Source organism: Xenopus laevis, chromosome 9_10L (genome assembly GCF_017654675.1).
Source record: "Xenopus laevis strain J_2021 chromosome 9_10L, Xenopus_laevis_v10.1, whole genome shotgun sequence".
Lineage (NCBI taxonomy): Eukaryota > Metazoa > Chordata > Amphibia > Anura > Pipidae > Xenopus > Xenopus laevis.
The window spans coordinates 136,817,124-136,825,588 of NC_054387.1; the positions used below are offsets into that span (position 1 = coordinate 136,817,124).

The window sequence follows — 8,465 nt, forward strand, 5'->3', positions numbered from 1 at the left end:
CATCACTCTGTTAACTCATGCTCCAACTGCACTTTTATATTTTATTACAAAACTGATAGTCACTAGGGATGGGCGAATTTGACCCGTTTCATTTTGCCACAAATTGGAAGCCAGCAAAATGTCGCCAACGCCCATTAAAGTCTAAAAAAATTTTGTCGTGCGGCGAAATTTTTTTAATGCGCATCATATTTTTTTTGACGCACAATGCCATACAAGTCAAAAAAACATGGCAAAAAAACAAAAAGTACAACTTGGAAAGTACAAGTCAGTGCTGAGGAACAACGTACCTACAGCCAATAAATAGTTGTGAGATGATTGTGTGAGGTTTGTATTGGGCTGTAATGTGTCCCATGTCTCTACTCTCCCTGCAGATACTGAGGGTTTTCTTTAATTTTATTTGTTGCACTTGGCTTTTTTATTGTGACCAGCTTTGCAGCTTCATTCCTTTATATCATGATGAAGAATAAAGGTTGCATGAATTCAGTGCGCATCTTAAAGAGAAGGACAGGTAAGAATATAATTTTACCATATGTAACTCATCTCCACTGATAATGTTGCGCAAATCTGCTTGTTGTCTAGGGCTGGAGATACAAAGCAGAAGGGTATTAGTTGCTGTAAAAGCTACTGATCCACATATGGACCTAAAGATGCTTAAACTTGCCCAGGTGCAACTAAATATGGAAAATAGAATGACATGGTACCGCACTCATGTTATTATATATGACCACTACCCTGGTCACCAACACTCAACCCCTTTCCCTTTGACTCTGTACCCCATGGCCAATGTCCCCTCTAATTCCTTCTTGGCTATTTGAGTAAAATAATTTTGTGTGCACCATAATTGTTTGTATGCACTGCCCTCAATATTTGTGTGTGCACACACCTTAGAGGGAACATTGCCCATGACCATCTTCAGTGCTGGCACATACCCTGACACTATGTAGATGGATGAGCCCTGGACAATGGGATCCACCAAGACTTGGGTCCATTGAAATTTCTTCCAGTTTCCCAGTGGACCAGTCTGACCCTGGATAGAATGCATTTAAAGTATTACTTTCTAATGTGTTCCAGGTTTTTTTTTATTTAGAACTAAAGATGTAGAAAACATTTCTAGAATCACACCTTTCCCATGGGGATGAATGCTGTGACTTCAATTCAATGGAGTAAAGTTCCCACCAAGGGTTTCTAATTAATGATACACTAAATCCTCCACAAAATATTGTCCCAATGGAGAATCCAAACCAGGGGTGTCCAAACTACGGCCCGCGGGCCAAATACGGCCCGATATCCATTTTTAATTGGCCCGCAGCGTGCAAAACTCCCTCCCCCCTCTCAGCATCCATAAAAAAAAAAAGTTTCCTACCACGGCGTCATTGAGGGGCGGAACCTACAGTGCTTCACAGAAGCTACAGAAGCTTGTCCTAAACTCCGCCCTCCCCTCCCCGTGACTGGAGTTTAGTGTAGTGCGGGGAGGGAGGGGGAGCCAGTAAACAAACTGAAAGCATGGCTCCAACTGCTGCCTAACCTGGCCTGGATTTCCTGCATGTTCTCATGAACTGTGAGTAAAACTGTTCGGTGCTTGGCTTGGGGGAGGGGTGGATTTAGTGAGGCTGCAGTCGGGCAAGGGAGTCAGTTACAGATCGAGTGTGTGAGTTACTGTGTGTGTGTCTATCTGTATGTGTGCCACTGTGTGTGTATATCTGTCTGTATGTGTTTCACTGTGTGTGTGTGTGTGTGTATGTCATTGTGTGTGTGTGTGTGTCATTGTATGTGTGTGTGTCTATCTGTCTGTATGTGTTTCACTGTGTGTGTGTGTGTGTGTGTCACTGTATGTTTGTGTGTCTGTCTGTATGTGTCACTGTGTGTGTGTGTGTGTATGTCATTGTGTGTGTGTGTGTGTCACTGTATGTGTATGTGTGTGTGTGTGTGTATCTGTCTGTGTGTGTGTGTGTCTGTGTGTGTTACTATATGTATGTGTTTCACTGTGTGTGTGTGTGTGTGTCACTGTATGTTTGTGTGTCTGTCTGTATGTGTCACTGTGTGTGTGTGTGTGTGTGTGTATGTCATTGTGTGTGTGTGTGTCACTGTGTGTGTGTGTGTGTCTGTGTGTGTTACTATATGTATGTGTTTCACTGTGTGTGTGTGTGTGTGTCACTGTATGTTTGTGTGTCTGTCTGTATGTGTCACTGTGTGTGTGTGTGTGTGTGTGTGTATGTCATTGTGTGTGTGTGTGTCACTGTGTGTGTGTGTGTGTCTGTGTGTGTTACTATATGTATGTGTTTCACTGTGTGTGTGTGTGTGTGTGTGTGTCACTGTATGTTTGTGTGTCTGTCTGTATGTGTCACTGTGTGTGTGTGTGTGTGTGTGTGTATGTCATTGTGTGTGTGTGTGTCACTGTGTGTGTGTGTGTGTCTGTGTGTGTTACTATATGTATGTGTTTCACTGTGTGTGTGTGTGTGTGTCACTGTATGTTTGTGTGTCTGTCTGTATGTGTCACTGTGTGTGTGTGTGTGTGTGTATGTCATTGTGTGTGTGTGTGTCACTGTGTGTGTGTGTGTGTCTGTGTGTGTTACTATATGTATGTGTTTCACTGTGTGTGTGTGTGTGTGTCACTGTATGTTTGTGTGTCTGTCTGTATGTGTCACTGTGTGTGTGTGTGTGTGTGTATGTCATTGTGTGTGTGTGTGTCACTGTGTGTGTGTGTGTGTCTGTGTGTGTTACTATATGTATGTGTTTCACTGTGTGTGTGTGTGTGTCACTGTATGTTTGTGTGTCTGTCTGTATGTGTCACTGTGTGTGTGTGTATGTCATTGTGTGTGTGTGTGTCACTGTGTGTGTGTGTGTGTGTATGTCATTGTGTGTGTGTGTGTCACTGTGTGTGTGTGTGTGTCTGTGTGTGTTACTATATGTATGTGTTTCACTGTGTGTGTGTGTGTGTGTCACTGTATGTTTGTGTGTCTGTCTGTATGTGTCACTGTGTGTGTGTGTGTGTATGTCATTGTGTGTGTGTGTGTGTCACTGTATGTGTATGTGTGTGTGTGTGTGTATCTGTCTGTGTGTGTGTGTGTCTGTGTGTGTTACTATATGTATGTGTTTCACTGTGTGTGTGTGTGTGTGTCACTGTATGTTTGTGTGTCTGTCTGTATGTGTCACTGTGTGTGTGTGTGTGTGTGTGTATGTCATTGTGTGTGTGTGTGTCACTGTGTGTGTGTGTGTGTCTGTGTGTGTTACTATATGTATGTGTTTCACTGTGTGTGTGTGTGTGTGTCACTGTATGTTTGTGTGTTTGTCTGTATGTGTCACTGTGTGTGTGTGTGTGTGTGTGTGTATGTCATTGTGTGTGTGTGTGTCACTGTGTGTGTGTGTCTGTGTGTGTTACTATATGTATGTGTTTCACTGTGTGTGTGTGTGTGTGTGTCACTGTATGTTTGTGTGTCTGTCTGTATGTGTCACTGTGTGTGTGTGTGTGTGTGTGTATGTCATTGTGTGTGTGTGTGTCACTGTGTGTGTGTGTGTGTCTGTGTGTGTTACTATATGTATGTGTTTCACTGTGTGTGTGTGTGTGTGTCACTGTATGTTTGTGTGTCTGTCTGTATGTGTCACTGTGTGTGTGTGTGTGTGTGTGTATGTCATTGTGTGTGTGTGTGTCACTGTGTGTGTGTGTGTGTCTGTGTGTGTTACTATATGTATGTGTTTCACTGTGTGTGTGTGTGTGTGTCACTGTATGTTTGTGTGTCTGTCTGTATGTGTCACTGTGTGTGTGTGTGTGTGTGTGTATGTCATTGTGTGTGTGTGTGTCACTGTGTGTGTGTGTGTGTCTGTGTGTGTTACTATATGTATGTGTTTCACTGTGTGTGTGTGTGTGTGTCACTGTATGTTTGTGTGTCTGTCTGTATGTGTCACTGTGTGTGTGTGTGTGTGTATGTCATTGTGTGTGTGTGTGTCACTGTGTGTGTGTGTCTGTGTGTGTTACTATATGTATGTGTTTCACTGTGTGTGTGTGTGTGTGTCACTGTATGTTTGTGTGTCTGTCTGTATGTGTCACTGTGTGTGTGTGTGTGTGTGTGTATGTCATTGTGTGTGTGTGTCACTGTGTGTGTGTGTGTGTCTGTGTGTGTTACTATATGTATGTGTTTCACTGTGTGTGTGTGTGTGTGTCACTGTATGTTTGTGTGTCTGTCTGTATGTGTCACTGTGTGTGTGTGTGTGTGTGTATGTCATTGTGTGTGTGTGTGTCACTGTGTGTGTGTGTGTGTCTGTGTGTGTTACTATATGTATGTGTTTCACTGTGTGTGTGTGTGTGTGTGTCACTGTATGTTTGTGTGTCTGTCTGTATGTGTCACTGTGTGTGTGTGTGTGTGTGTGTGTGTATGTCATTGTGTGTGTGTGTGTCACTGTGTGTGTGTGTGTGTCTGTGTGTGTTACTATATGTATGTGTTTCACTGTGTGTGTGTGTGTGTGTCACTGTATGTTTGTGTGTCTGTCTGTATGTGTCACTGTGTGTGTGTGTATGTCATTGTGTGTGTGTGTGTCACTGTGTGTGTGTGTGTGTGTATGTCATTGTGTGTGTGTGTGTCACTGTGTGTGTGTGTGTGTGTGTCTGTGTGTGTTACTATATGTATGTGTTTCACTGTGTGTGTGTCACTGTATGTGTGTGTGTGTGTATCTGTATGTGTGTCACTGTGTGTGTGTGTGTATCTGTCTGTGTGTTTGTATGTGTGTGTTACTTATTTAAAAATTGTAAAATGAACATAGTAATCAGGGGGTGTGGCCATAAAATGGGCGTGTCCACAGTGAGTGGCCCGGCTGTTTGTATATTTTACCGCATATGGCCCTTGGTGAAAAAAGTTTGGACACCCCTGATCCAAACCAACCAAAAGATTTACATCTTCAGAGTAGAGATAACACAAACATAGAAGTAGAATTCTGTTGAGCCGAGCTTTGAAGTGACATGAGTTTTATCCTTTTACCAAACTGAGATTGTGTCGTTTTAGCACTCCATCTCCCAAACAAAGTGAGTCTGGTTCACTGGAATTCTATTCTTTTCCCTTTCTCTAGCTGAATAGATGGGTTCAATCCCCTTTGCAACAAAGTGTGTGTGACTCCTGTCTTTAGCAATTCTACCAAACTAAAATCCTAAGGATTGAGCTGAATCTCAAGCCAAATCCTGCATGTGGTGCATCTGTATTTCTCAAGCAAGGATTCAATTGAATAACATATCCACAGATTTTCCAGATTTTGGATCATATTTTGACTATGACTATGCTTGATATGAGATTTGTCTGTAGATCTTAACCTGGTCATGTTCTCATTGACTTCCTACAGATGATGAACAACATGGAGCATCAGTAGTTATGGGACCTTATAGAACTAATGGATGTTATCAAGAAAAAACATCATGTGGAGATGAAAAACAACTCAGTAATAGAGAAGGGAGTGTGGCAGGAAAACTTTGTTCACCAAGTACAGAATTCATCCGCGAAATTTTAGGGAAATGCATGATCCATGGCTCTGTTGACAGTTTGGATGTAACAAAGACTCATGTGGCAGTTTTAAGAAAAGGCAGTTTAGAAGTGAAACCCCATCAGTGCTAATATGGTGATTGTGACGGTGGGAGAAACAGGATCAGGCAGAACAACACTCATCAGTGGCCTCATTCATGATATTGTTGTGTGGAATGGGGAGATGCTACTGATTCAGGCTCATTGTGCAAAGACTGCAGAGAGGTCCACAGGGAAACTACAGAGATCAACATTTATCATTTATTGTACAATGACCCACTGGGAGATTTGTCATTCACATACTGACGGTATCAAATCTCACAGAAAATCCCTTGTCCTTAGCTAAGACTGTAATTGCCACAAGTAAATGACACTGCTCACAGTGATTGGGCAAAAATAGGGGAATTGTGGGAAGACTCCAACGCTGAGTAAAATACATAAGTACAATGGGAGTGTCACTGATCTGGCCAAATTAGCTACAAGAGAGGGGGTTCATCAATGCACATTCCCCAATGCCCTTTTCACTAGTCATTTAGTATCTGTGCAAGTGCTTGTATTTACTAACAGGAGTTCTTAATTTACAAAGTTATGATCATAAGATTGACAAACCCCATAGCCATGTCATGGTAACCCCCATATGGTGGTCCCTAAGTATTTACCTAAAAGCGTCTCTGTGTTTCCAAGAAAAGAATTCAATTCATTTAATTTAATAGACAACCATATCAATGAATACAAAAAGTTTGAAGTGAATATAGAGGGGCTGCAACAATACAAGAAATATGCACCTGAGAGAGCTGGTGTAACCCAGTCTGGAATTGATTTAGTTGATGACAGTGACATTTTATGGAAGAGAAAACAATGAAAACAGAACAAAATGTCCAGAGACTGCAGTGACAGTGAATAAACTTTCCATGTGTCAGTCTGTCTGTATTTCCACCCCAGGTGTGGGGCAATTAGCAAAACAAATGACAATGACAAACATAGGAACAATTTTTGGTCCAGGGATCTTGAGATTCCAGGCAAAAAAAAAGCCCATTGAGATTATTTTCTAATAACAGAGTTTATCAGTTTCACAAATGAATGAATGACTTGTCACCTGTGGGTGTTTACTGACATCTCACCTGAATACAAGATTCCCTAAGCTTCTAGGAACCCTCAGCATCTTTAGGAATATTCCCAATTAACTTAATTTCTTACAGAATTTATTTCAAACCTTCATAGTTCATGCCTAGAGTTTCTCTTCTCCCTACTTCACACAATAGTCACATCTCCAGCCCATTCACTCACTTGGACTGGAAACAACCGTGGTCAACAAGGACCTTCACTCAAACCCAATGCAGCTACATGAGAAGCACAAGAAGCCCTTCTCAATGTATGTGCTCTCCATTCACTTGTATGGGTTTTTAGGGAAATATTTATGAAGGGGGTGAACGTGAGAATTAACTTTTTGATAAATGCAACCCTGAGAATCCCATACAAGTGAATAGAGAGCTGGAGAATACCTTTCACCTTTTGGTAAAAAATTGCCCCAAATATTGAGTGATTTCCCCTCAGGATTATTTTAGATTATTTCTGTTCAGAAGAGACACTGGGATTTCAGAAAAGTAAACAAATGATTAGAAAAAAAACAAAAGTGTGAAAACTGATAGTATTCTGAATCTGTTATAATCTATTGTAATGTGTGATTGTGAGTTTTATCATCCTGACATGTGGATATTGACATGTATTATAGTGTATATGTCAGAGTTCTTAAACCTTGTACAGGCATATTTACTAAAACTGTATTTTTTAATCTTAAAATAAAAAAATGAGGGGATGAACTGTCTTCAGGAATATCCAGAAAGTCCGGTTGCTTTAATCTTGTCTCCACTAGATGATGTATATCATGGCCTGGGTGAATGAAACCCTTTACAGACATACAGTACATGTACAAGTTAAAATCTTTGGTTTAGTATTGATAGTGACGGTGTGTAGCCTTACAACCATTACATCACACGTAACATTATAGTAACACTAAACCCAACCATAAAGCTGACCCACTGCCCCCCTGGATCTCTAAAAACCTAATTACGCATGGAAACCAATTCACCAATGAGAATTCTACTGATCAAAAACTCAATTACAGATGCAAGAGAACTGACCAATGCAAAGGCATCTTGATCTAACGTTCACACAACCACATGAAATCCAAAATGGGGTCTTCAAGAGATACAGTAGATAGGTGATATCTCTTGAGAAAGCACGTATGTGTGAAATGCGCTGATAATGTGACTATTTGGAGATATTGTAAGATGCACCGGGAGATCCTCTGGTGTCCTTACCTCCAGGTTGAGGCGGAGCATCCGGCGCTGACGTCACCAATCTTCGAAGTGATGCCAGCGCCACTTTGCCACCATCATGATTCCTGCGCTACAACGCTGACGTCATGACATTATCATTCGGTGCGAAATTTGAATTTTGGCGCCAAAATTCTCTTTAAAAAGTAAATTCACCATTTTGACAGGGCCCAAGCTGGCTTCTGTTTAAAGACCCTGCTGAAGTGTGATTTTCTATTTGATTACTCTGGTTTTTGACTCCTGCCTGTTTTTTTTATCTTGATTCCTGCCGCCTGCCTTGACCCTTTTGCCTGATTGACTTAATTTTTTGCCTAATCCCTGCCGGTACCTCATTTTGTTGCTACCTAAACGCACTTATTCCTCCATGGTTCCGCAGCAGAAAGCCTGGGCCCCAAAAGGGCATCGGTGAACACTGGAAACCCTTGTGCATCTGAGTATACCCACCACCTCCTAAAGGTTCCTGATTGATGAGGACATTACGGGTATGTTGGCTGAAAGAGATGCTGGCTCATTTACCTTTACACAACTGCACAATATCCAAGATGGCGGATAGCATCCAGCAATAGAACAGCAATATAACTCTCTATGTGTTTCATGTATACACACTTTCATAAGGGATAGATGATAT

At 41.5% G+C, this 8,465-nt stretch overlaps 1 long non-coding RNA gene across 1 annotated transcript; it reads left to right on the forward strand.

The window, feature by feature from the left end:
* Nucleotides 1-1,266: 1,266 nt before the first annotated feature.
* On the forward strand, nucleotides 1,267-7,338 carry LOC108704748. Its single transcript, XR_001933674.2, has 2 exons — nucleotides 1,267-1,558; nucleotides 5,326-7,338. It is a non-coding gene; the product is annotated as an uncharacterized LOC108704748 (long non-coding RNA).
* Nucleotides 7,339-8,465: the final 1,127 nt, after the last annotated feature.